General features: G+C 36.2%; 1 protein-coding gene across 2 annotated transcripts in view; it reads right to left on the bottom strand.

Annotated features, from left to right (window-relative positions):
- Nucleotides 1–23,111, bottom strand: part of LOC143254243 (anoctamin-7-like) — a 123,036-nt gene extending 99,925 nt beyond the window's left edge. Inside the window, exon 1 of one of the 2 annotated variants that reach the window (XM_076509088.1) lies at nt 22,998–23,111. The gene's annotated coding sequence lies outside the window, so the exon portion shown is untranslated. Of the gene's footprint in view, nt 1–13,367; nt 13,511–22,997 lie in introns of those variants that run through there. The other variant, XM_076509087.1, reaches the window with a different exon arrangement.
- Nucleotides 23,112–27,997: the final 4,886 nt, after the last annotated feature.

Genomic DNA, 27,997 nt, shown 5'->3' with positions numbered 1-27,997 from the left:
CAGTTTGATAATAAACAGGAAATGACGTTTACATATACCACAGTGTGTTTCTAATGGTGGCGGATCGTTAGTTTGATGACACGTTACTCTGAAGGCCTGTAAATTGTTTCTTGTTTGTTTTAACAATTAGAATGTCATGTTGGTTGTTTAGTTTGTTTATGTTTTAAATTTTATGACAAAAACACATCAGGATGTAAACTTAAAGGTCGCAGTTTCTCGTGAATATGTTGAATGTTGACTGATTTATTAAGTAGAATTAAGCACAGAGCTGCACAATGGGTTGTATGTGCTCTGCCCACCACGGGATCGAAAACCGGATTCTAGTGTCCTCAGGCATTCCGCTGCGCCACTGGGGAGCGGTGGGGGCACTCATGAAGTAGACAATGAATAGACAATGTTTATCATCGGTTTCCTGATGTTATTTTCTTGTATATTTATGCATCAGGATTGAACATGAGAATCTAACCTGGACACTCAAAATTCCTATACCACAGTACTGTAACAACGAATGTTATTATTCCACAGTACTGTAACAACGAATGTCATATCTTTGACTTATTAAACATGTTGAAAACTTCTGTCAGAAACACTGTCTTGACATCGAGCCGCCATTACAATCAGCTGTACGTTACAACGTAGATTCAATATTTTCAGTTGTTTGTATTTAAAACGAGAGCAAGCCATGAGGGGCAACTTCTTTTCATTAAAATTACATTAATCTATTATTGACTTACGAATTTGTTTATTCATTCAGATTTGACTTGTACTGTGAAAACCAAACATACGTGACTATCAGGCCTTCGGAATAGTGGGCCATCCCCGATATTTTCATTATGCAACTTTTTCCTCACAATTTAACAGCGACAAAGTTTTTCTTATATCACTAACTCACTGAAAATTAAAATCACTCACATCTGAATAACAGCAACATTTTCGTTGTGTTGTAATACTTTTCCTCACAGGTTTAAAGTTAAGAACTATACTACAGTTACAAATAGTTTGTGTATTCAACCAAATTTTAGCCTAGTTTGCATATTATGAACATTAAAAGGACCAATACAACTACTGTGAATTATCGTAAAATTACCTCCTGAGCGAATAAACCATGATATACTATTATTTCCCCGAAAAAAGGGCCAAAGACCCTCTGGAAGGGTCACTTGTTTTAACCACTCGCACCATTATACAGTAGTACGTTGTCAGTCTAGCAGTCAGTAGACACTAAAATGACGTCACGTAAGGGACACATAGCTTCAGTTTGCACTGTCGTGACGTAAGTAAAGCGTACGCATGCCAGGAATCACGAGATGAATTATGCACTATAGAGTGGCTACAACACAGCATGACGTATGAACTTCAGAAGCAAGAAATGAAAATATTTGTTACTTTTAATTTTAATTTTATTTGCTCTTGAAACAGAACACTTTCGTGGACCCTACAGAAGTACATCTAGCTGTCTAATTTTTTTTGTCTTGACACAGAGAATTTCACAAAGTACAATCTTGGATCTGAAAATGAAAGCGAGGAAACTATTGTGGTATCATCTCTAAATTTACGTTTGTATTAATAGCACGTTTAACATACAATGCGAACAGGTTAAACGGAACCAATTTTCAAGTGTAAAAACATGCAGTTGGCGCTGCTTGTGTCGCGTATTTTCGTGCATGTGATTTCGACGTGTTGGTGTTGAAATATCTTATGAACAGTTAAAAAGCAAGGAAAAAAATTGAATAATATGAAAAATAGGGATATAAAAAAGAGACATTTCTTGACATAGATGCATCACTGTAAAATAAAAATGGCTGACGAAAAGGTTATATTCTTACTTCTTATATGTAGTCAACTGGGCTTAATCTAACTCAGGTCATAACTTGATACAAACTCAGCCCGTAGCATTTCAGGGCTAGCAGAGTTTTCTGCTATATTATAATCTTATGGATTTTTATTAAACGTAATATAAATTTAAAATGTACAAGAGACCCAATGTTAATTATTTTCTTCTGATGCTACTGTCTGTTGTTACTGCTGGGTGGTTGGTTTGATCACAAGCTCTCTGACGTAATCGTTAAACACCTTATGCAAGAAATAACTTAGTTTGAAATTAACAACATCAACGGGAGCATACTAGAAACTAAAACAACCTACAAGTTCACACTAGAAACCTGAAAATACTTACAACGTATAATTTCACACCAGAACCCTGGAAACTAGAACTAGGTCAACTAATAGCTCAATAGAACCCACCTCCAACTATTTAGATACTCTAATCAAATGGTAGAATTCGATTCACATTCCTATAACGCACTCATAGTCCCAAAGGGCAAAGCTGAATATTTCTGACAACCTGGCCCTTGGTTCGCTTCCAGTCGATACCAAAGCGACACATACCGGACTAATAACACTCGTTAGTGTTTCTCTCTTTTCTTTCAGCTGTTGTAATAGTTTGACTTGATGCAGTCTGTCTCCCTTGAGGAATATTATTCTGTCAGTCGTCTATCCGTTTTACTATTTTTACCTTTCCTGATCATACATTTTAAAGTTGTTTATGTTTTAAATTTCGCGCAAAGCTACACGAAGACTATCTGCGCTAGCCGACCTTAATTTAGCAGTGTAAGGCTAGAGGGAAGGCAGCTAGACATCACCACCCACCGCCAACTCTTGAGCTACTCTTTTACCAGCGAATAGTGGGATTGACCGTCACATTACAACACCCCCACGACTGAAAGGGCGAGCATGTTTGGTGCGACGGGAATTCGAACCCGCGACCCTCAGATTACGAGTCGAACGCCTTAATCCACCTGGTCATGCCGGGCCTTTAAATTATAGCAGGTTCGCTTCCATTAAAAACAACAATCATATTGAATATTAGTTTAAAAGGAGACACCATTCGGATTTCTCAGATTCTACCATTTTCAAAAAAAAAAGGCTTAAAAAATATTCCACCCCTAGTGGTATATTTTTTTACTCACGTTGTGAAGTACAAGTGAGAAACTGAATTTGGTGACGTATAAGAATGGAAAGATGCGACCATAGTCTACCAACACGATATGATTTTATGTAGATAACATGAATGATACAACGATTTATGAAGATAATAAGAACGATTTTATGTAACTAACTTAATGAATGTTTCAGAAAGAATACTGCGGACAATCATGCAGTCTCTACTTCCCGCCAGATACGCTACTAACAAAGTGCTCATTTCATTTAGAGCAAAGCCACAACGAGTGTGCCCACCATGGGGAGGGGGTAACCAATATTTTAGCGATTTAATTCCATAAACCAGGGGTTCCCAACCGGTGGGGAACCTGGGGGTCACGAAGCCTTGGCAGGGGAGTCGCGTAGCCTTGTTAGAAGTAGCTTGGGATAACATTAATTTTTTTCATCAATTACATTTTCATGCTCTTACATTTTTTTGTTTCGGTGCAAAGCAAAACGTGTGCTACGTTAGTTCAATGTCATTAGGTGATATTATGGGTGTATGTATGCGTGCCTGTGAGTGAATGTGTATGTGTTTGCAACTGTATGTATGTGTGTACTAGTGAGTAGCGAGTATGTGAGTGCACGCGCATGTACGTATGCTTGTGTGTCTGTTTAGCTGTGATTAAGTGTGTGTGTGCTCGCTGTCGACACGTGAGTCACATGTCCGTTGCTGATTGGTGGATGACGAATCGCGCGACTGTCCACGCTCCCTTCCCTCCCAATACTTACCCCATCATTACTCTACCTGCACCCCCCACAAGTAGTCAGTGTAAGATCTACAGTTGCCAAAGCGTTCATTATTCAACATTTTTATTTTATTTTAACAAGGAGATAAGTAAGCAGTAGAGGTGAGTTGTGTCCATGGATAAACGGCGCAGATACTCAGAATGCTACCTCAACATTGACTTCACCACTGTGCTCGCCAACGACGGCATCGAGAAACCACAGTGTGTTTTGTGCCATGCTGTCCTGAGTGCAGAGTCAATGAAACCATCAAAACTCAAGCGTCATCTCGAGACGAAACATCAAGAACACGCAAAGAAGGGTTTGGATTTCTTCAAACGGCATGAACGGTGTCTTAAAAGCCAAAGAATCGATAGAAGTGGGTCGTTTCAGCAGCAGAGTGCAGCCGTAGTGGAAGCTTCATATGAGATTGCATTCGAAATTGCTAAACAAAAAAAGCTTTACACGATTGGAGAAACACTTCTTAAACCCTGCATGATGAAAGCAGTAAATCTTATTCTTGGAGAAGCCAGTGCAAAGAAGATGCAGCAAGTATCCCTGTCAAATAATACTATACAGAGGCGCATTTCTAAAATGTCTATGGATGTGAAGGAACAGGTTTTGACTGAAATCAAGGGTTCCCCTTTGTTCTCCTTTCAGCTCGACGAGTCAACAGATGTAAGTTCATGTTCTCAGTTGCTTGTCTTTCTGAGATGCATTAATTCAGGTGACATCAAAGACGAATTCTTATTCTGCAGTGCACTTGAAACCACAACAAAAGCTGATGATGTCATGGAAAAAGTTTCAACTTTTTTTTCAAGACGAAGATCTTCAATGGGAAAACGTGTGTGGGGTTTGTACGGATGGGGCACCGGCTATGCTGGGATCGAAATCAGGATTCCAGTCGAGAGTGAAGAAGCTAGCACCTCAAGCAAAGGGCATCCACTGCATGATTCACCGATATTCTCTCGCCAGTATGACTCTCCATGCCTCTCTGCAGGAAGTGCTTGAATCTGTAATCAAAATTGTAAATTATGTGAAGACTCAAGCACTCAACACTCGCCTATTCAAAGAACTATGCAAAGACATGAATGCTGACCACGAAGTCCTTCTCTTCTACACAGCAGTACGTTGGTTGTCGAAAGGAAACGTTATTAATCGTGTCTTTGAAATGAAAGATGAAATAAAGCTATTCCTGGAGACTCAAGAAAGGAAAGATCTTGTAGCTCACTTCGAAGATGAAGCATGGAATAAAAGGGTTGCGTACCTAGCCGACATTTTTGACCAGCTGAACAAGCTCAATTTGAAGCTTCAAGGAAGGGAAACACATGTTCTCCTTTTTTAAAGATAGTCTTTGGGCCTTTGTTTCCAAACTGCAGAACTGGCGTCGGAAAACCAATCTTGGAAACATTGCTATGTTTGAAAAACTTTGTGGAGTGACGGATGAGTCTCAGATTCAACTGGATCAGTTCCTCAAGGATGAGATTACCGAACATCTTCAGTCTCTAGAAAAGGAAGTCGAGCGTTACTTCCGTGAGCTATCACAGGAACAGGAGGTCCTGGTAAGGAATCCATTTTGTACTGAACTTGATGTATCCAGCATCCCAGATGATATCCAAGATAAATTTCTGGATCTAAGGAACGACTCTTCAGCTCGTGATCTCTTCAAGGTGAAATCCGTGACTCAGTTCTGGTGCGCTATGTATCAGTCATACTCCAAAGTCAGCATGATAGCTTTACGTGTCCTTATTTCATTTGCTTCTACCTACTTGTGTGAGGCAGGATTTTCCACTCTTGTCAATAAAAAAACAAAGAATAGGAACAGATTGGATGTTGGAGATGACATGAGACTGGCTCTAACAAACGCTCGGCCACTAATTTTAAAGCTTGCTGCTGAAATGCAACATCAGGCATCTCACTAGCTGGGTTGGATAGCTGTTCAAACCTCTGTTAATATTATTTTAAGAAATATATGTTCTTTTTGTGAATTCAGGTTGGACCAATGTGATTTAATTTGTTAATAAATAATTACAGAATTTTCAAATATAAGGGGTCTCATGGGTTTCAAACTTTTGGGTAAGGGGTCGCGAGTGCCAAAAGGTTGGGAACCCCTGCCATAAACTTACCGAGATGAATGTTACTGAGAATGTTTAAGTAATAGCCTTTTTCTTTTTTTATCTGCGAACAGAAGTATTCTAATGAATAAAACTTTTACTGATCTGTTATTTTTCTTTGCTTCAACCGGACAAGCAATGGGCTACTAATTAGGCCTAAACACAAGAACCATAGGTTACTGTACACAAGATTGTCTTGCCAAATCGTTTCAATAAGACGAACCAAGTAAAGAAAGAAAGACCACAAGACGTGAATATCTAATGGGAAAAAGTGTTTAGAAATTCGTAAAACACACGTCCGTAATAAGACTTTTAGTAGTATTTCCAACGTTTAGGGCGGAAGCAGCTCCAGGCAGTTTAAACCGGGTTACATATGAAAAAGGCTTTATATCTTATTAGTTTGTATAGAGTGTATGTATTTTGGCGACTTAACCAGCATCTTTTAGAATGACGGATTTACCAGCTGCTTTCACAAACTTAACTAAAAGCTGTACTCCACCGAAAGCTAGCAGGATTTATAGGGTTATCAAATATAAATTTTAGTTTTATCAAACTGTGCTCTCTACTTCTATTTTTCTTTTTTTCAGTAAGACAGAAGCACTTAATCAATTGAAAGACACATCAAATTTTGCGTATAATTCAGGTTAAAAACAGAGTTTATTGACAATACGTAACCTGTTTTGTGAATAAAACGAATATTGTTTTTAATGGTACATAGTACGAAAAACGAACAAACTAAGTTATTGATATATCTTTTCAAACTGCTAAACTAGAGATAATGCAGTTGGTAAACAGTAGCCATCCCTAACTACTGGGCTAATCTAATCGAATTGTGGTGATTCAACAACACTCTTATAACGCACCCATGGCTCCAAAGTGCGAAGCGCAGTGTTTTGAAATACAGCAACAATTGGTCCGACATGGCCAGGTGGTTAAGGTACTCAACTCGTAATGCGAGGGTCGCGGGTTCGAATCCCCGTCACACCAAACATGCTCGCCCTTTCAGCCGTAGGGACGTTATAATGTTACGGTCAATCCCATTATTCGTTTGTAAAAGAGTAGCCCAAGAGTTGGCGGTGGGTGGTGATGACTAGCTGCTTTCCCTCTAGTCTTACACTGTTATAGTAGGAACGGCTAGCGCAGATAGCCCTCGTGTAGCTTTGCGCGAAATTCAAAAACAAACAGCAACAGTTTTTAACAATGATTTTATTCAATACTGCAGGCAGACAATTTGTTTTTTCATTAGATAAAACATCTCTTCAACAGCTCGCGTAAAAGATTAATGATTACGTTTTATGTTCTGTAATAATATATTTCTTTAGAATTAAAGTTTATGCAACAATGTAATACTTTCTCACTGGGCCTTTTTATTTATTGAATTTCGCACAAAGCTACTCAAGAGCAATCTAATTTAGTCGTCCTAAACTTTGGAGTTATCTCTAAATAACTGGAGGGAAGATAACTAGTCAAACATCACCCACCGCCAACTCTTGGGTTGCTTTTTATCGGTGAATAGTATGACTGACCATCACTTACAAAACCCCTACGACTGTAAGGCCGAGTACGTTCGCCGACAAGTTTCGATCCCGTGACCCGCAGATTGCGAGTCCAGTGCTCTAACCACAAAGCCATGCCAGGTTTCTAGCACGCTCTTCTTGTTTCATTTACCTAGATCTCTCTGAATCTACAATAATATTTTACAGTTTAATACGGTTAGACGTAGTTAATTTCAGCATTTGGTAAAGTGCTTTATTTGCTGACTTGTTTATCAGTGCAAAAGCATTTATTTTTATTACAACAAATAGACTGCGTTAGCAGCAAAATGCTGCTGCTACGGGTTATTTATGGGCCTAAAACGCAATGTTTTTATACCTCATGTAAGACTAGAATACTTACAGTAAATATTCTGACGAATTAAGGGATGCGATCTACAGAAATGTAACTAGAAGCGTGTTTCACAGATCTAGTTTTTCCTAATATATAAAGCGTATGATATAAAACCATTAAAACAAAACAGACGAATTAAGGGATGCGATCTACAGAAACGTAACGAGAAACATGTTTTGTTTTAATGGTTTTATATCACATGCTCTACATATTAGGAAAAACTACATCTGTGAAACATGGTATTTAACTAAATTGGTGGATTTCTTTTTCAAACTTAACTAGCAACAGCGATATATTTACAAGTAAACTGGCACCGAGAAAATTAGCAACATGATTAGAAACAGACATCGCGGACTTCATTGTTCATAAAGTAGCTCTGCTGAGGCCCGGCGTGGCCAGGTGGTTAAGGCGCTCGACTCGTCATCTTAAGGTCGCAGGTTCGAATCTCAGTAACACAAAACATGTTCGCCCTTTCAGCCGTGGAGGCGTTATAATGTGACGGTCAATCCCCCTATTCGTTGGTAAAAGAGTAGCCTAAGAGTTGGCGATGGGTGGTGATGACTAGCTGCCTTCCCTCTAGTCTTACGTTGCTAAATTATAGACGGCTAGCGCAGATAGCTCTCGTGTAGCTTCGCGCATACACACAAAAAAAATACATTGAATGCATTTTAACATTGACAAATGAAAAACAGCATGAAAGCCATTTATTCTGTTACCAAGCCTATTTTTCTGTCCCCTTTCATTTATTTATATTTGATTTCTCAGAAAATTTCACGTCTAAACTTGTTTCTTTCGCGAGCTTACTTTCGGTGTTTTTAAAGTCTTTTTTTGTTAAAACTAAAATGTTTCTCTTACGAGACACATGTTTCGTTAAAAAGGTGAACGATCCTTTCTAATTAAAGCTAATAATCCAATATCTTCAATTTTAATGTAAATAATAGTAGTTTTTATTTATACACATAAAAAACACATTATTTATCCATTTATCGCCCAGAGTCCCTTTTCGCTGTCAAGTTCAATCGTCTGTGACCGAGCCAAACCAAATAAAAAATGCGCCCTCTTTTGTCAGTGCATGCTACTTGACGAGGGTAATAGTCCTTGAATATCAGTGTATCAACGATTGGTTTATCGTTTTCAAACTATCAGCTTCGATCATAAAAGTGTAGGTAGGTTTTATAGCGTTAAAAATATTTTGTACAATATAACAGTGTAGATACCTCGTACTTTAGACGCAAATTTAATACTAACCATTTGTTTGAAAAATTATATAATATCACTTCCACAATATAAAAATGATAAATGGTATCCATTGTACAATATATACCACAAATAGTTTAACCCTGACTGATAGCACGCTTTATCCATGTAGGATTTAGCCCACAAAAGTAGTGACATAATTCTGTGTAATATTATGTCTACTTTCAAATTCAGCCACTCAAAACAGAAGTTATTCTGTGTAATGTTAAATGTTATGGAACGTAATGCTTGGTTCTACTTAAAATGAGAACACCATTTGAGATAAGATTAAAAGTCAACTGATTGAAGTTAAAAACCAGGAACTTCGTTTGCAGAATATTTATCGCAAGTTCAACATAATATCCAGTCTACCCCAGGATGTTAACGTTCTTTGGTGTGGTGAAATGTGGCATGCTGTCAATATTCCTACTTTGTATTCCATGATGCTAACAGTTGAAACGTTATAACTTTTAATATGACATCACTTTTATTTACTCCAGAATGCTAAAAGTTCTGTTGAAGTTAACAAAGTATTACTTTGAATGTCCATCTCAACTCTACTCCAAGATGTTAACAGTTTTATTGAAGATGCTGTTGTTGTTGTTTTGAAATAAGCACAAAGCTACACAATGGGTTATCTGTGTTCTGCCCACCACGGGTATCGAAACCTGGGTTTTTAGCGTTGTAAGTCCGCAGACATACCGCTGAGCCACTGGGAGGGCTTTACTTGTAGAATAACATGTCTTTGTGAAAACGAAAATACTTGTGATTAAAACAACAAGAACAAAAAGCTGAGTAATTTGATACAACGGCTGAGGTATCTCTTGTCATGATTAACTTAAATCTATAAGGGGCTCTTACTGAGAAAATAAATGTTGTTATTAATAAGAAGATTTAAAAAACAGACTGTTAATATAAGACAGAACTCTTGTTTAATAGTGTTGAAAAATCATGTAAGGGCGACGTAAGCTGATTTATAAACATAATACGATATATTTGCATATATATTTATTGTTAGCAGATTGACTATTAAACTTAATTATTTCGCAGACTGTGACCATCTCGCTGTCTAGTGTAAACCGATTTTTCGTTTTACTCGGCAACATAAATGTTAAATACCAATCTGCTGATACACCAATTACAAACTGGTGACGCATTCAAGCACATCAGCAACAAGATCTTCACATAAATAAAATTATATTAAGACGAGAGCTGAACGACTGTAATTATAAAGCAGGTGTTCGTGAGTGTTGAAATACATCTATATATATCTTACATTTCCGCAATAAAGTAGATAGATGTGTACATTTTGCTAAAAACGGCCAAACCAGTTTTTTTTTAAACTTTGACACACACATGAATAGATAAATAAAACATATTGAAAGCAACAGAAATACGTTATTTACTATCTAGAGTACCCGTCCTCTGGACGGAAGTTATATAAATTTGTGATTATTATCTTGGAATATAAAAAGTTTGTTTGTTTGTTTGTTTTTGAATTTCGCACAAAGCTACTCGAGGGCTATCTGTGCTAGCCGTCCCTAATTTAGCAGTGTAAGACTAGAGGGAAGGCAGCTAGTCATCACCACCCACCGCCAACTCTTGGGCTACTCTTTTACCAACGAATAGTGGGATTATAATGCCCCCACGGCTGAAAGGGCGAGCATGTTTGGCGCGACGGGGATGCGAACCCGCGACCCTCAGATTACGAGTCGCACGCCTTAACACGCTTGGCCACGCCGGGCCAATATAAAAAGATATATGTAATTGCGAAAAACGCAAGAACGCCTACAAACACAACAAAACACAAAATGTACAACTAATAATTTGCACATATCTCCGCATGTACCGAACAAACTTTCAAGTCAAATTTAGTGAAGGTTCATCTAGAGGAGGTGTGGTTATGGTAAACCCGCGTCCCCCCCCAGAAAAAAAAACGCTCGTAAAAACTGCAAAACACAAAACAAATAATTTGTTTGTACCCCTGCAGGGACCTAATGAACCTTCATACCGATTTTTTTTATTCATCCACCCCCTGCGAAGTAATTACATGGACAGACAACAGACAGTACTATTATATGTTTATAGATTACACTATTCTAAATTATCCTTACACCCAAAATGTGAAAATGTAATATTTACGTCTCAATATTATAACTCACACACATTTAAACTGGCAGACTAATGACGTTATTTTTACAAAATAAAATAACGAGTTATCCACAATCAGCATAAATAAATAGGCACAATAACTTAGATGGTTAAAGAACACCACAACCAAATATCTTTATGTTATATTTGTCCCTCATGTCTTTAAATAACCGTCATTTTATCATTCGTGACAAATATCATAACCAAATATCTTTATGTTATATTTGTGACAAATATCATAACCAAATATCTTTATGTTATATTTGTGACAAATATCATAACCAAATATCTTTATGTTATATTTGTGACAAATATCATAACCAACTATCTTGATGTTATATTTGTCCCTCATGTCTTTAAATAACCGTCATTTTATCATTCGTGACAAATATCATAACCAACTATCTTTATGTTATATTTGTCCCTCATGTCTTTAAATAACCGTCATTTTATCATTCGTGACAAATATCATAACCAAATATCTTTATGTTATATTTGTCTCTCATGTCTTTAAATAACCGTCATTTTATCATTCGTGACAAATATCATAACCAAATATCTTTATATTATATTTGTCTCTCATGTCTTTAAATAACCGTCATTTTATCATTCGTGACAAATATCATAACCAAATATCTTTATGTTATATTTGTCTCTCATGTCTTTAAATAACCGTCATTTTATCATTCGTGACAAATATCATAACCAAATATCTTTATGTTATATTTGTCCCTCATGTCTTTAAATAACCCTCATTTTATCATTCGTGACAAATATCATCTCTCATGTCTTTAAATAACCGTCATTTTATCATTCGTGACAAAGATCATAACCAAATATCTTTATGTTATATTTGTGACAAATATCTTTATGTTATATTTGTGACAAATATCTTTATGTTATATTTGTTATATTTGTGACATGTCCACATACTTACTTTAATGAAACATTATTACTCAGTTAACGTCCATCTGAGATATAAAATAAAAGGTAACACTACTTACAATGAAAATTATATTATCAAGTTACACCACTGAAGAAGTAATCGAATTTCCTCTAGCCCTCTGAAAACTGTTTACTCCGCATGATTGTATTGTCAAACAAAGAAGTGCATTATAGGGGGATATAGACGCTTGTTTAAGTTATTTGTTAGAAATTATAAGAAGATTTAAACTAAAGCCACGTGAAGTACTGAAACGTGAAAGTTGAATGGTTCTTCAAAAAGTATTTTAGCGATTAAAAAGGTTCACTTGTCGCTAAAGACCAAACGGAATGGCTCATTCTATATACTATTATTTAAAAGAAAGCAATAATAAATACACCTTTCAACAGAAAAATACCCACAACCTAATTTTAAATATTACGTAATATTGTTTAATACAAAATAAAAATAGCTACATATTTCTACAGAACAAGGCTTAAGATCCACTTATTTCCTTTCATGTGCTATTATTGAATATAAAATAATACATTTTCAACACAATAAGGCCTACAATCTAATTTGTACGAAACAAGTATTTTTGTGCTATAAACGTAAATAAACTTACATGTGTTTCAGTTCTTATAAATCTCTTGAATTTCTAGAAATCAACCAGATTGCTTAAGTACACATCAACTAATATTAGGTTAACTCTGCTGTGTTTGTCATTTCAAATAAGAATTTCCTCACGTAGGATTTATTAACTTTCATAAACCGTTCGTCTTTTTTATTTCTCGCTACGGAAATGTTCCGTTACATATCGTTGTTTAAACATTATTCCAGCAGGAGTGCGAGAAATAGACTTTTATTGATTCCCGCCTTTCTGGCCCCGAGAGATTTCCTACCGACGTTCTTACGTAAAGAGCGTGCTGGTATTACTTTTTATTATTGCTTTAGAAACTTGGAGACAGTATGTTTGACTGCGTACACTTAAGTAAGGCATACCGTAAAACACGTTTAAATAATACTTGATTAAACAGTTAGTGGTGTAGATTAAAAAAAATGCTAGGACAGCAGTGCAAGTAAAATTACTGTTTCTTTACTAACGTTACATGAAATACGAGTTGAAAGATTGAAAACCGTCACATTCGTGTAATGTTAGCGACAGTGGTTAATGATCCAACTTTTTACCTTCTATAAAACTCAGTGACATAAGTTAAATATTTCATCCTGTACTTCTTACGTAACGTTACGATAGCAGTCAGCAAAAATCTGGAACTTAAAGTAGAAATATGTACGTAATGCAAGGAAATATTAAATAATTTCAGGTATATTGATACCCTAAGTTTACTTACCTTGTTCTGGCTTGTAGACGCTAACTTACTTCTTATGTTGACGCAAAGAAAGCGTTAATACTAATATAAAATAATGTTTTAGCATAGCTCATCACCAGCTCTATGAATTAATAAGTAACGAAGAAGTTCGCACTGTTCTCGGAAAATATTATTCCAAGTAATGAAGCACAAAACTGGAGTACAGTCATAAGTGTGAACAGTTTAGTTTATCACTGTTTCTACAAACAGTTTCACGAAGTGCCATTCGAGCTCTATTCCACTACAACCTTCGCCCACTGCAAGCGATTCATTTCGATCTTCCACAATGCGTACAGGTTCGTGACACGTAGCGTTGGTATCTGTTGCCATCTGTTGGCTAGTTCCATATTTTTATAAAAGGGGGAGGTTTGAACACGCGGAGCTCGAGTGTGACACCTGTTTTTTTTCCTTTTGTTTCAAATTGAAAGTCTACCTCCACTTTCTGTTTGTGTTTGAATTTTGCGCAAAGCTACATGGGGGTATCTGCGCTAGCCGTCTCTAATTTAGCAGTGTAGGACTAGAGGGAAGGCAGCTAGTCATCACCACCCACCGCCATCTCTTGGGCTACTCATATACTAACGAATAGTGGGATTGACCGTCATATTATAACGCCCCCGCGGCTAAAAGGGCAAGCGTGTTTGGTGTGACAGGGATTTGAACTCGTGACCCTCAGATTACGAGTCGAGTGCCTTAACCCCTTAGCCACGCCGGGCCTATCTATAATTTTAATTAAAACAACTCTCTGATAAAGTCTGTTTTGCTTACCCTAATACATGAAATTGTATTCGTCGTTAGGTGTGCCAATCTATTTATTTACATGCTACAATCACTTTTGTAACCGTTTATTATAACTGTGTGTATCATGCCGAGCAAATATATCTCAAAACATTGGTAACCTAGCTATAAAATACACTCCTTGGCTAGAGCTATTTTAGGCTTAGATAATTATTTGTTACTGTTTTTCTAAGTAATAAAGATAAAACATATATATTAAACAATCTAAGTAATAATTAACAAACAAAAATATTATGTTTTAATTTATAGCGTCTTATAACATTAATATAAAATAATTAATTAACAGTGAGCTTCGTCCTACGTAATTAATGGAAGTAAGCAAAGCATAAATATTTGTAAGCTTACCTTCTCTCTTTCTATTATATTTGAATTGCGCACGTGACACTGAACATCTCTATTTTGTGATTTTCCCTTTGTTTCGATAACAGATGGCTCTTTTTCTAGTTCTTTGAACAAGACACTTTGGTGTATGAACTAACAGTGTGTTCTTTTATTCTCTTCCCATTAGGTACTTATTAATTATATGTGTGCTGTATATGGACAGTCCCTTAACTTACCTACCAATGGCTGCGTGTTAGAGATAACCGAATTTCTTTAAAGTGCAAAAGTTGCATGATTAATACAATCTTGTTACAAAAGAGTTTGTGATGTGTGTTCGTCCAAAATTTGGATCTAATAAACTACCGCACCTTTCACAACTAGGTAATAGTTTTAAAACTAGGCAGTATTTTTACAGCTGAGCAATAAATAATTGAAATTTACATAAAAATAATAGGTTTCAAGTTTGATCAATAAAACTTACAAAGAAAAATGAGTAACTTTGAAATATAAAACAATAAAAACAAATGTTAAAAAATATGTTTTTCTTTAGTGAATATCTCGTAAGTGTTGCAATAGAAAATCAAGACACTTTCGTTGATAATTGCCTCTACAAAGAAATACTTTAATATAATCTACTCTCTAATATGATGCTGTCGTGATAGCTCATTTTTAAATTAAAATTTCAATAAAATCATTTTTATCACAGATGGTGAACATTATTGAACGCCAAGTACAAGTACACTGTTCTAGAGGTGTAAGGACCAGTAACCTTCCGCCGGAACTATTACCAGGAGGGCGAATATTTCTGGTAGTATAAATAATTTTATTTACCCTAAATGTATATATTCCAACACAAATCTAAGCAATTAGTCTTTCACACTTCTCGGTTTATTAAAAGCTCCAAATGTTATGTTGATGTGGTTGTTCACTCTATATGGTTTGTTTGTTTTTTGAATTTCGCGCAAAGCTACACGAGGGCTACCTGCGCTAGCCGTCCCTAATTTTGCAGTGCAAGACTAGAGGGAAGGCAGCTAATCATCACCACCCACCACCAACTCTTGGGCTACTCTTTTACCAACGAATAGTGGGATTGACCGTCACATTATAACGCCCCCATGGCTGAAAGGGCGAGCATGTTTGGTGCGACCGGAATTCGAACCCGCGACACTCGGATTACGAGTTGAACGCCTTAACACGCTTGGCCATGTTAGGCCCGACTCTATATGGAATATATAGGATGTGAGTAACTCTTTCAAATTTATTTTATATATTTCATCGTTAGTTCATGAATTTACCGCACGATAGAAATTTAAAAAATATACATGCGATCTCTTATTTCCTTCAAATCCTGTGCTACCTTTTATTAATTATCCTTTCGCTTTAAAAACTGGTCACCTTTGGTCTGCCCTCTTTATAAGCCCCCCCCCCCTCCGTCAGGTCTGGTTGTTGGGCAGAATTTATTTCTCAAGGCCACCTTCAAACCCTTTAGTGATTGAAACGGGTGGAACTAGCCCACATACGCTCGTGGTGATATGTTCAGATAAACTGCGCCCCTAGTGGCTCAGCAGTAAGCCTGAGAGCTCACGCCTCTACAAATACGATTCCTATACTTGTGATAGGCACAGCATGGATAGCCCAGTTTGTATACTTGTTTTGAACAACAAATACAGTCTGTGTCTCTTGTTTTGTGAATATTTATCTAGATGGAGCTTTATATACAAAACAAGGTTAAGTTTGTACGGGTATGCAATTTATAATAATTTAATATATATGTTAGTAGTATATAGTATTAGCTATATTAATATATATTCATTTGCTTAACAGTAATACGACATTGGTCAAGCGTGATGGACATTAATGTAAAGCTTTGCATGTGGTAATTGTACTTCGGTTCTTAGTAACATCACTAAGGGGATCCAACCTAATCAAGTATTTTTCGGTCAAAAACTGAAAACACCGCTAGCAGCGAGAAGGTTACCCACTGATGACCTAGAACTGAGTGGTCGTAGCAGCTTTGTTTAGTTTGCCTGTAACGCATAATTTTAGCAACTATTTTGATAGAAATTACTTAATAATGCTGAAGTTCAAAGGTCTTTTGGGTGTTAGATGTTGTGCTTTGTTTTTCTTTACTGTCACTAAAATTATGTAAAACTCATATTACTATAAATATCTATTTTTATTATGTTAGCACTACTGTATAAATATTGTGAAAGAGTGGAAGTACAGAAATTCTCTAATGATCGATTTTCTTGAGACGTAAGAAAAACGTGCTCACAAGATCTGTTGCCATGTCACAAATTTCGCAGTTTTTAGGTTTGCAGTTTGCTGGAATATTTTAGTTAAAGAATATTAAACAGTGGCCATTTGTCTTTAGGAAACCTAACAAAGTACTGTCAGGATGAGTAAGCCATTAATGTTAGAGAAATTAAAGCTGCAACTGGTAGCTAAATATGAATATTAAATCAGCAACTATTATTTTTAAAGATTTGTTTTGACTGTAAAATCGTTACACAAATTTGTGTAGTATATATATTATGTACTGCATAAATGTATTACAGTTTTTATAGAACCATTAAGAAATATAGGTTCTTTAACCAACGTTATATTTACGCCAATGTAGAAACAACTCCCAACAGGGGGCGCTTCCTTAGAAACTGTGTAAATAACGTAAACATTCTCTTTTTTCATCATACATGAGTAATTTGTGCGACGCACCACGTGCATTTAGTATAGGTGTGAAATTGATTAAACAGCCATCAGGATGCGTCAGAAGAGATTAACTGGTGGTGAAATCAACCAGTTTCTAATTTTTAAATTTTATCGGAAGTTTTTTTTTTTAAAGAGTTAACACTGTTGTAGTGAGGAACTGGGTTTTTTTCTTCTGGTTTACAAAACTACTTGAAATAAATCTAATATTAGCGCAGGTATTCTTTTCACACATACCTTTAATTAATATTTTAACGGACTTGAAATTCTAATCGCGTGATAGGCTTATTAAAAGGAACAACAAACAATGTTCCGTCTTGTGTAATTTTTATCACGAATATTAGGGCCACACTCTCTCACCATTATTCCCCGATAGGACAGCGGTAATTTTACGGACTTACAGTGCATAATCCGGGGTTCGATTACCTATGGTAGACACAAAAGATAACCCAATGTGGCTTTGCTTTAAGATAAACTCTTTGCGAGGTAAGTCTGAAAGCTTGTAGCGCTAAAATTCGTGTTTCGATACCAGATGTGAGCAAATTAAAGATATCCTGCTGTATAGCTTTGTGTTTAATAACCAAAACACAGTTGAAGTTCTACAACGTGGTTACAGGTGTCGCTTTGTCAACACGAAGATATATTTTACATAGGATTATAAAATATGACTTCGTCATGTCCTTAGTATTAAGCCCTCCAAGTGGCCTGGCAGCAAATCTGAAGGCGTATAACGCTAAAAACCGGGGTTCAATACTTGTGATGGGCACGTCACAGAGAGCCCATTGTATAAATTTGTACTTATCAACTAACACGTCTTCGTATTAAACTTTTTATATAGACCATTTTCACGAACATCTGTTATTAAATAAACCGATTCTATCTTGTTAATATTAGACTTGTTTCAAAATGTACTGACAGACCTACGAGGTCTGTTCAAAAAATACGCGGACTGTTTGAATTGCGCGGCTCCAGTTGGTTTCAGGGGAATTCGCTTGGTGTTGCTAGGTTCGCACAGATCAGCTGATTACGACGCCATTTCCCGATTGCAAATATCTTCATTTGTGTATTAGCTACGCGGTTTTAAGTTAAGTGCGATTTTTTCGTTTGGCGGATTTCAGAATGAATGACCTGAAGGAGCAACGACTTGCTGTGAAATTTTGTGTTAAACTTGGAAAATCTGCGACTGAAACTTTTGCTATGCATAACACTTTTGCTATGCTATGAAGCGTACGGCATGTTTCAAGTGGCATGAACGTTTTAAGGATGGTCGTTGGTCCATTGAATGTGATGAGCGTCCTGGACGTCCTTCCACGTCAACTGACGACCCACACGTTGACAAAATCAACACCCTGGTGCGGGCAAATCGACGTCTGACTGTCAGGGAGCTTGCTAAAGAGTGTGGGATATCAATTGGATCTTGTTACGAGATTTTGACCGAAAAATTGAAGATGTACCGCGTTGCTGCGAAATTTGTGCCTCAGAACTCGTGAGTTTTTGGCCAAACACTCGATCACTGTTCTTCCCCACCCCCCTCTACTCACCTGACCTTGCTCCTTGCAATTGTTTCTTGTTCCCCAAACTCAAAAGACCCTTGAAAGGAAGAAGATTTGAGACGATTCCCGAGATTAAGGCAAATGCGACGAAGGAGCTGGAGGACATTACAAAAGAAGCGTACCAGGACTGTTTCAACAAGTGGAAACACCGTTGGGATAAGTGTGTGCGTTGGGGAGGAGAGTACTTTGAAGGGGTCCTAGACCTGTAACTTCTAAATAAAGTACATTTTGTTTTATGACGTCAGTCCGCGTATTTTTTGAACAGCCCTCGTATATCTCTATCAGAGCTTTATAGCTGTCGTTTCTAATTTAGTATTTTATATTTAGGGCAAAGTTGCTCAGGCTATCTGCGGCCGTTCCTAATTTTAAACTGTCGACCAAAGGGAAGGACAACCAATCAGCAGCACCTACCACTTACGCTAAGGGATTGACTGTCACTTTTCTAATGCACTTACAACTTAAAATGTAGGTAATATTTAGTGGTATCGCATGGATTCGAAGCTGGGGATCTCGGGATAGCCAGGTGGTTAGGGCGATCAACTCGCAATCTGTGGTTTCGAATCTCTGTTCCACCAAACATGCTCGCCCTTTCAGTGTTTGAGACGTTGTTAGATACTATCAATCCACTATTCGTTAGTAAAAGAGCATCCCAAGAGTGACGGTGGGCAGTGATGATTAGCTAGTTGCCTTTTCTCTAGTCTCTTACTGCTAAATTAAAAATAACTAGCACAGGTAGCCCTCGTGCAGCTTTGCGCGAAATTTATAACAAAGTAATAACCAATCGAACCTTGATCGCTAGCTCCCAAATCCAGAACTTTACAGTTGACCCTGGTCAGAAAGAAAAAAAAAACGAAAATAAATTGCCAAATTTTGGTTTTCTTATGGCACATTAAAGTTTTATTAGCGAACACTAAAATTTAGAAAACAACACTGAGTAGTTTCAATAGTAATAAGTTCAGAACATATTTCACTTAAACAGTGCGACAGCTTCTGCCTAAATATTGGAAAAACTTGACTGAAATTTCAAATGTGACTTTGTGACAATTTCCTTGACTCAGTTACACATAAGTAATCATATCAGTTAAAAAATTCTTTTTTCTCGATATTTGTTTTACGTCACCAACAACTAAGCCATTTTTAGCGGGTTTTATTAAAATTTCAGTGTTTTTTTTTCGTTCGAACACCTCTTAAGAAGCTTCGATTGTTAAAGTATTGACGTCACGTAATCATTCGCTCCACGCACCTGAACTCAATTATACAATGTATGACACCAAACACACAAAATCAACAAGTGTTAGGAAACAAAAGAGAAAACGGGGTTTGTAGAGGCAAGTTATTCAACATGGAGACCACTTTCGATGAAAATAAGATCGTAACAGATGAGCCAACGTAGAAATTATAGCCGAGAAAAACGACACACGTAAGCCTACTACAGACGAGTCCTAAAAGTGAGCGTAGGTGTATGAAAATATACGTGGAAAAAAACCCAAAAAACTGGTTTACACACTTACTCTTGACACTTACGTCTTGTTCACCTGGCTGCGAAAAAAATTACTACATGGCATATGTACGAACGTATCAGCAGACCTTTGGGAGCATGTTGGCTGATAGGAAAAGACGGCATATGTATGACTGTATGGGCGTTGTCGAATTTTATTTTCCACGTAATTATTCGAAAGTTTAGTAACCTTTATAAATATCGTAGGAAACGTACTGAAAATTATAAAACTATTTCATTTTTGTCACGTTATAAAAGTAATTTGTAAAATAGCTGTCTGAAGAAATGAGAAACTCACACGTAATTTGTTGGTTTTTTTGGTTTTTTTTTTTTTTGGGGGGGGTAAATTTCGCGCAAAGCTACGCGAGGGCTATCTGCGCTAGCCGTCCCTAATTTAGCGGTGTAAGATTAGAGGGAAGACAGCTAGTCATCATCGCCCACCGCCAACTCTCTTGGGCTACTCTTTTACCAACGAATAGTGGGATTGACCGTCACATTATAACGCTTCCACGGTTGAAAGAGCGAGCATGTTTGGTGTGACGGGGATTCGAAAGATATTTTGGAAAGAGACAGTCTGACAAAGAGATGAATGTCGCGAACTGTACGACCTACAATTAAATACTCATTTTCGTACTAGTCTGATGACATATATGGAATGTCTGCAATATATTTATTTGTATGTTTTAATATGTGAAATTTCACTGGGTATTCTACAAAGTGAAATCTCGTTATGATATTCCATACAAAAGTATTTTTCACTGTTAAGTGTTGCCTTTTTTTAAGTGTAGGTGGAAATTAAATAAACTTGTTTGCCAGAGAATTACCGTGTGAAATGTTTACTAACAAATATACACTATAAATAAATCACCTCCTTTCTAACCCTGATTCAGGCAGTTTTAATGACTGGATGAGTTGTGCTTTTTGTTACATGTATTCCATGAAATAATACACTACTGTATATTATTGTGTTAATAATACTCTAAATATAATATCACTCTCATAAAAACTATTCATTCCAGTTCGTACAATAGCACCAGAACAGTTAGAACTGTTTCCCTTTAAAACGATGACTTACTGCACGGTGCATAGATTAGAGATATCTCCGGTTATAAAACAAGCTATTACCATATTGGATTATCAAAAATAACTACCAAGTCCAGAATGATAACATTAATGTGTCGTCATTTCTCAACAATATACTACGCACCTGAGGTTCGAAAACTAACAATAGCGGTCATAAATCAATAGGCAGATAAATCACGGCCGCTGCCACCAGGGGCGTTAGAGAGAAAACGGTTCCATTTTTATATTATGGGCAGAATATAATATATATATAAATATAGAAACCTGAAATAAAGATTTATTTAAGCGCCATCATGGAGTAAACTAGAACTATTTTCCTATTGTGATATAATGCTTCGGCAGATTTTCCAATCAAAATGAAAGGTTGCTTCAGATAATGGTAGCAAGATATGTTTAATAATATTTATATGAGAGTTGCTGTAGAGTGAATAAATGTGTAGACGTTTAACCAATATTTTCATGTCTTACCAACAGGGCAAATATCCTTATTTAAAGAAATGTTTTATACAAATTCATTAAAAACAGTAATAATAGATCAATAAAATAATTCACAAGTGTTTATTTTTGAATTATTTTGAGTTATCTGTGCTAGACGTCTCTAATTTAGCAGTGTAAGACAAGAAGGAAGGTAGCTAGTCATCACCACCCACCGCTAACTTTTGGGATACTCTTTTACCAACGAATATTGGGATTGACCGTACCATTATAACGTCCTCACGGCTGAAAGGGCGAGCATGTTTGGTGCGACAGGGATTCGAAGCCGCGGCTTTCGGATTACGAGTCGAGCCCCCCCCTAACCACCTGGCTATGACTGAAAAGTTAACAATACTTACAGAAACTGTCACTGCGTCATCAAAATAATTCACAAATGATTAGATAATAAACAAAATATAAAAAACCGACAAGTTTCGACTACATCACTGATAAGCTAGGCCTGTCGGAACTGGTGGTGTTTTATTATTATTATTTACGTACCATTAAACTGATACGTTATCACTGTTTTACCTTATATTATTCACCTTGCTTCTCCATCTTCCAGGTGGTTAAGGCACTGGACTCGTAATCTGAGGGTCGTGGGTTCGAATCCCGTCCCACCTAACATGCTTGCCCTTTCAGTCGTGGGGGCCTTGAAATTTGATGGTCAATCCCACTATCCGTGGTGGGTGGTGATGACTGGCTACCTTCCCTCTAGTCTTACACTACTAAATTAGGGAAGACTAGCGCAGATAGTCCTCGTGTAGCTTTGCGCGAAATTCAAACCAAACCAACTTCCTTTACCGCACCTCCAAGACAAATATGTGTTGAGTGATTTGTTGATAAACCCAAAGATACACGATGGACTAGATGTACTCTGTTTGTAGCAAGTGTCGAAACCGAATTGTAATGTTATAAGCCCTTAGACTTACCGCTGATCCAACGGAGCAAACATTTATCAGTAATTTATTTATTTTTCTTGTTACTAATTTCTCTGTAAGTAAAATTAATCTGATTCGTTGGATTTTAAAATGTCCAACAATTAGTGCACGTCGACATTTTGAAATGTTTCTTTTTGGCGAAACTTAAATTAAAAAAGAATTAGTTTTTTGATTTTTACAGATACGTTTTTCCATGTTTACTTATTTTGTCTATAATTTATACAAATAAAAACTTACTTACATTGACAATCGACGATCGTTCCAACCATTATCGTCTGTACATTTGAAATATGTTGTTTGGCTAAGTAATTACCGTGCTGGACTGTGAATCCACTTTTGTTGTTATTGCTGCTCCAGGACTATCAACACTGGCCGTCAGTAATTGTTAAGTTATACACTAGAGGGAGGGCAGATATTTAATGCTATTCACCATCAATTTTTTTTACCACTTTTTGCGAACAGATAGCATGCTTAATTGTCACATAATAATGCCCATACGGTTGAAAGGACGGAAAACGTTCAGCGAATGGTTTCGATCCTGCGACATACAGATTGCGAGTCGAGCGCTCTAACCATCAGCCTTCATGATTACTTGAGGCTATAGGTGCGTTTTAAAAATCGATGATAAAACCTCACTATTCAGTCAGACAAGAGTAGATAGTGTTGATGTTGTTGGTCAGTTGCCTCCCCCTTCATATTCAAAAGTAGCCTTGCGCAAAAATCCGAAACGAGTTAACAAGCTGTTGTTATTACTACAGTAATTCTGTAGTGAACGACATCTCACTAAAAGAAATATAAATGTGTATGACGTGAAGAGGTTTTAATGTTTAGTTGCACGACCCACGGGTTGAATCAATGTACTAAAGAACCTTACCGTTCCTTATGACAACGTCATTGAATGCAGTATTTTATTACTTAATATTATTGAATATATTTTGATAACAATGAATAAACAGTATGTTTAGACGCAATACTGAACCGAAGTCCAACGTGAATAAGTCTGTGGGTTTTCACGTTTAGAAAATGCAGCTAGGTTTTTAGTCGCGACTCATAAAATGGCTCCGAGTTGTTTTGTTTTTTAAGAAAAACTTTTAGATCATAGCTCCATCTTTTGATCGATTTCAGATCTAATTACAGCCGCGGCTACTAAAGATTCACTCTTGTTATTATTAAAAAGGTTTTTAAATTGCAAACGTTTTGACGGAATTTTTCATTTAAACACATATCGAATTATGACCTATATTTTTTATGCTGGTTTATCCTAAACTCCACCCTGGCAAGTAGCAAGCAAATAGATTGTTTAAAAAAAATAATTCAACACAGACTTGTTTAACAGCTAATGTGAATATAACTAAAGAGAATCCAAACCCCAGCAAACTGTTTTTTTCTTTTTAGCCATTTAACAAAGTTTTTAAGTCCAGTTATCGCACAGAATAATATATTTTCGTGACGTTCGTTAAGAAATGTTTATAATAACCTTGAAAAATCCGTCAGTGCGGTTTATTGATTTCTTTTACTTTCAAAGCAACATAAGATGTTACAGCCATCTAGTGGTATTAATTTTCATTACGCCATAACTTTTAATGATCTTTTTTTCTTGATGACGAGAAACTTACTTAAAATAAAAATGTACCTCAGAACAACTGATATGTGTATTGACACTTTTATTGATAAGGAGAGAACAACGCTTCGACCTTCCTAGGTCATCTTAAGGTTAAGAAAGAAAGTTTGCAAGTGACCGTTGCTGGACACACGTCTCAGGGGAGAAAATATAAACGGGTACGTGATTGTAGGGGTCGTTGCAGTTGGATGTTAGGTTATTAATTAGTATCGGTATAAAGGTGTTCCTTTGTATTGGTTTTAATTGCTGCATAAGTTGGGCTTCTTTGATTTTGCGTTTGTTTATATTTGTTTCCCTACTTAGTATCTGGGTGTTTTCTACGGTTATGTTGTGTTTATTTGATTTGCAGTGTTCAAAAACGTGTGAAGGTTTGTGTGTGTGTGTGTTCTTTGAATCTAGTTTCCATTTTCTGCTTATTTCTCCAATACAGAAGTCATTGCATTGTATTTTATAAATAATGTTGGTGTGTTTGTCAGTGTAGTTTTTACATAGTATGGACTTTAATTTTACACCTGGTTTTTGAATAAATTTGGTGTTTACTGCAATGTTGTGTTTTAAATTTTTTTCCAAATGTTGGTTAATTTTTTCGCTGATGTCGAGAACATATGGTATGAAACAGTATATGGGTTTGTAGTTTGTTGTATCTTGGAATTTATTGTTGTTGGTCTAGGTGTGTGTGTATATAATTTTTTCAACGGTTTTCTGAGGAACTTCGTTGATGTTGATGAAGTGTTGTTTTATTTTGTTGGTTTCATTGTTACTTTTATCAGGTGAACATAGTTTTATGGCTGTGTTTATTTGGTTTCTTAATATGTCGAGTTTTTGTTTTGTTTCATGTGCTGAATTCCAAGGAATGTATAATCAAGTGTGGGTGATTTTTCTGTGGATTTCTGTTTTGAATTGTGTATCAGTTCTGGTGGTCTTGAGGTTAAGAAATGCTATTTGGTTAGTTTTTTCCTGTTCACAGATGAACTTAATGTTGGGGTGTATCGAGTTTACGTGATTGAAAAACTAAGTGTGTGTTCTGTAGGTGTGAATCCAGTAATTGTATCATCAACATATCTGTACCAGTACAGTGGTGGGTGTAATGCTGAATTGATCGCTTGAAATTCAATCTGTGTCATAAAAATGTTGGCTAGAACTGGTGACACGGGATTCCCCATACTTAGGCCATTTATATTTTGGTAGTTTCGGTTATTGAACATAAAGTTAGTTTTGGTGGAAGTAAATTCTATAAGGGATGCTGATTGGTTACTGGGGATGTGTATTGCTGGGTTGGGGTCTTGGATATAAAGTTCTAAAGCTATCTTGCAGGCTTCAATTGTGGGAATTTCTATGAAGAGGGAGATTACATCAAAACTGACCATTGCAGCTTCTCTTTTTTTTTTTAAATTTCAATATTGTACATTTCTTTACTACTTCAGATGTACTTAATGTACTTATGAATTGTCTTAACAGTAATATCAAGCAACATTCACCTGGAGGTAAAAATGTTCATTAAATAATAATAAACTTAATTCCAGGCATTTCTCAACAAAATCAATCTTTTTATCTCTTCTCAGCTAAAATCCAGATTTCATGAATTGACAAATTGTTTGTTTTAGAGCACAGTCACATATTACTATCTCCTTTGTCAACCTGCGAAATCGAACCCCATATTTTAGCATGCTATGTAAATTCACCGGAGAACAAATACTGAAACTTAAGACTTTCTAAAGCTGTGTGTGTTTTTATTCAGCACAGCCACATCGGGCAATCTGTTGTGTCCATCGAGGGAACTCGAACCCCTGGTTTTAGCGTTGTAAATGCGTAAAGCTATTATAAAATTCGCAGTTAGTTGAAAACAAACATGGCGAAAGTAAAAACTCACATTATATAATATTTTCTTGTAAATATAGATATATTTATTTTACTTACGTACATCGTTTATACCACTAATGATTTTGCGGATGGAGTGACGCAAACATTTCACATTAAGACACATTTAGTATCCGATATAAATATATATACATATATATTGCGATTGCAGTCGAAAATTATTATGCTGTACCTTACAAGTTTTGCACTTAGAATTTATATTTATTTGAAGGATATTTCGACTATCTGTCACTATCCGTAGTTTTAGGCTACTAACCACGGAGAAGGAAACGCACATCGAGTGCTATGCTATGCTAAACCTGAATCTCTGAAAAACCATAAGATTAATTGTTTAATGAATCGTTAATCCCTATCACGTGACCAGAACCGACGATTTAAGCACTGTGTTGTAATCATAATAGCAAGACTGACAAATACTGGATTTATCACTTATTTATATAAAACAGGTTTTTTTCAGCATGCCATCGTGTTTTCTGTAATATGATGTAATAAGGTTTGATATTACACCAGTTCCAACATAAACTACACAAGAAGGTTTGGGAGGCAAAAGTCCAACGTTGAAATTACCCCTAATACTTTTATAAGTGTGTCAAATGATAAATTATTCTACGCCTACTGAATTTATCCTTCAGTTTTAATTGCACTTTCACATAATTTGATATTTTCTTATACTTATTTTATAACCGTTTCTTGTATTCCAAATGACAGGAACAATTTTGATGACAAGCAGTAAGAGTAAAATTGTGCCAATACAGTATCGAAATGGAAGCCTCACTGTTTCCACATTTTTTCAACGTAAGGCATAAGACATTTCATTCCCTCGGATGAGACATAACACGCCGGACAAGCCAAACAAAACACTACTATACTGTCCACTGTTGTATAAAGGACTTCAAAGTTTCGGTATTTATTCTCTTTATCTTCTGTCTTCGTTTTATACCACAATTAATAATTGTTAAACCTTACCTGTACCTGCACCCAGCGAAATATCTGTTAAGTCAACTAGCGAAAACACATTGGAAGTTAAATTAGGTAAGTACGAAAATGAGTGTGTGTTTTTCGTATAGCAAAGCCACAAATGGTTATCTGCTCAGCCCACCGAGGGTAATCGAACCCCTGATTTTAGCGTTGTAAATCCGGAGACATACCACTGTACTAGCGGGGTGCACGAAAATGAAATGCAAATTATAATAGAATCAAAATTGAGCATTTATTAATTGGTTATGAAGCCAACAAAATCATTAGTCAATTTTTTTATTATCTCCCTATTCTATTTAAAATTCTATTGAAATGTAATTAATTACTGCTATCACTTACTATATTTAGCCTACATGAGCATATGTAAATATTAAAGTTTGATATTTCACTGAAGATTATGATCTCATTTTAAGGATATCAATAACAACTCAATTATTTAAAACTTATTTAACTTAAAGAATATAACAGCTCATTTTTAAACCAATAAATATACAAAGTACGCTTTCTCTGTAACTTCAACATGAAAATTATAAATAACGCTGTCAAGATTTCCAAAGTTGTTTGTAAATTAGGCCTAACAGAATCGGCAGGTGTTTCATTGCAGCAAAAAAATTCGTCTGGAGAGTTCTGCTGGGGCGTTACACACACATGGCAACCAAGCTTTTGAGGCAGCGTTTCAAAATTATTTTAGTACACGTTACAGCTTTCGCAGTAAGGAAGAATTTTTTTTTTTTTTAAATAGGTACTACCAATTTATTTTAATC

This window comes from Tachypleus tridentatus, chromosome 6 (genome assembly GCF_004210375.1).
Source record: "Tachypleus tridentatus isolate NWPU-2018 chromosome 6, ASM421037v1, whole genome shotgun sequence".
Lineage (NCBI taxonomy): Eukaryota > Metazoa > Arthropoda > Merostomata > Xiphosura > Limulidae > Tachypleus > Tachypleus tridentatus.
This window is presented reverse-complemented; position numbering and strand designations above follow the sequence as displayed.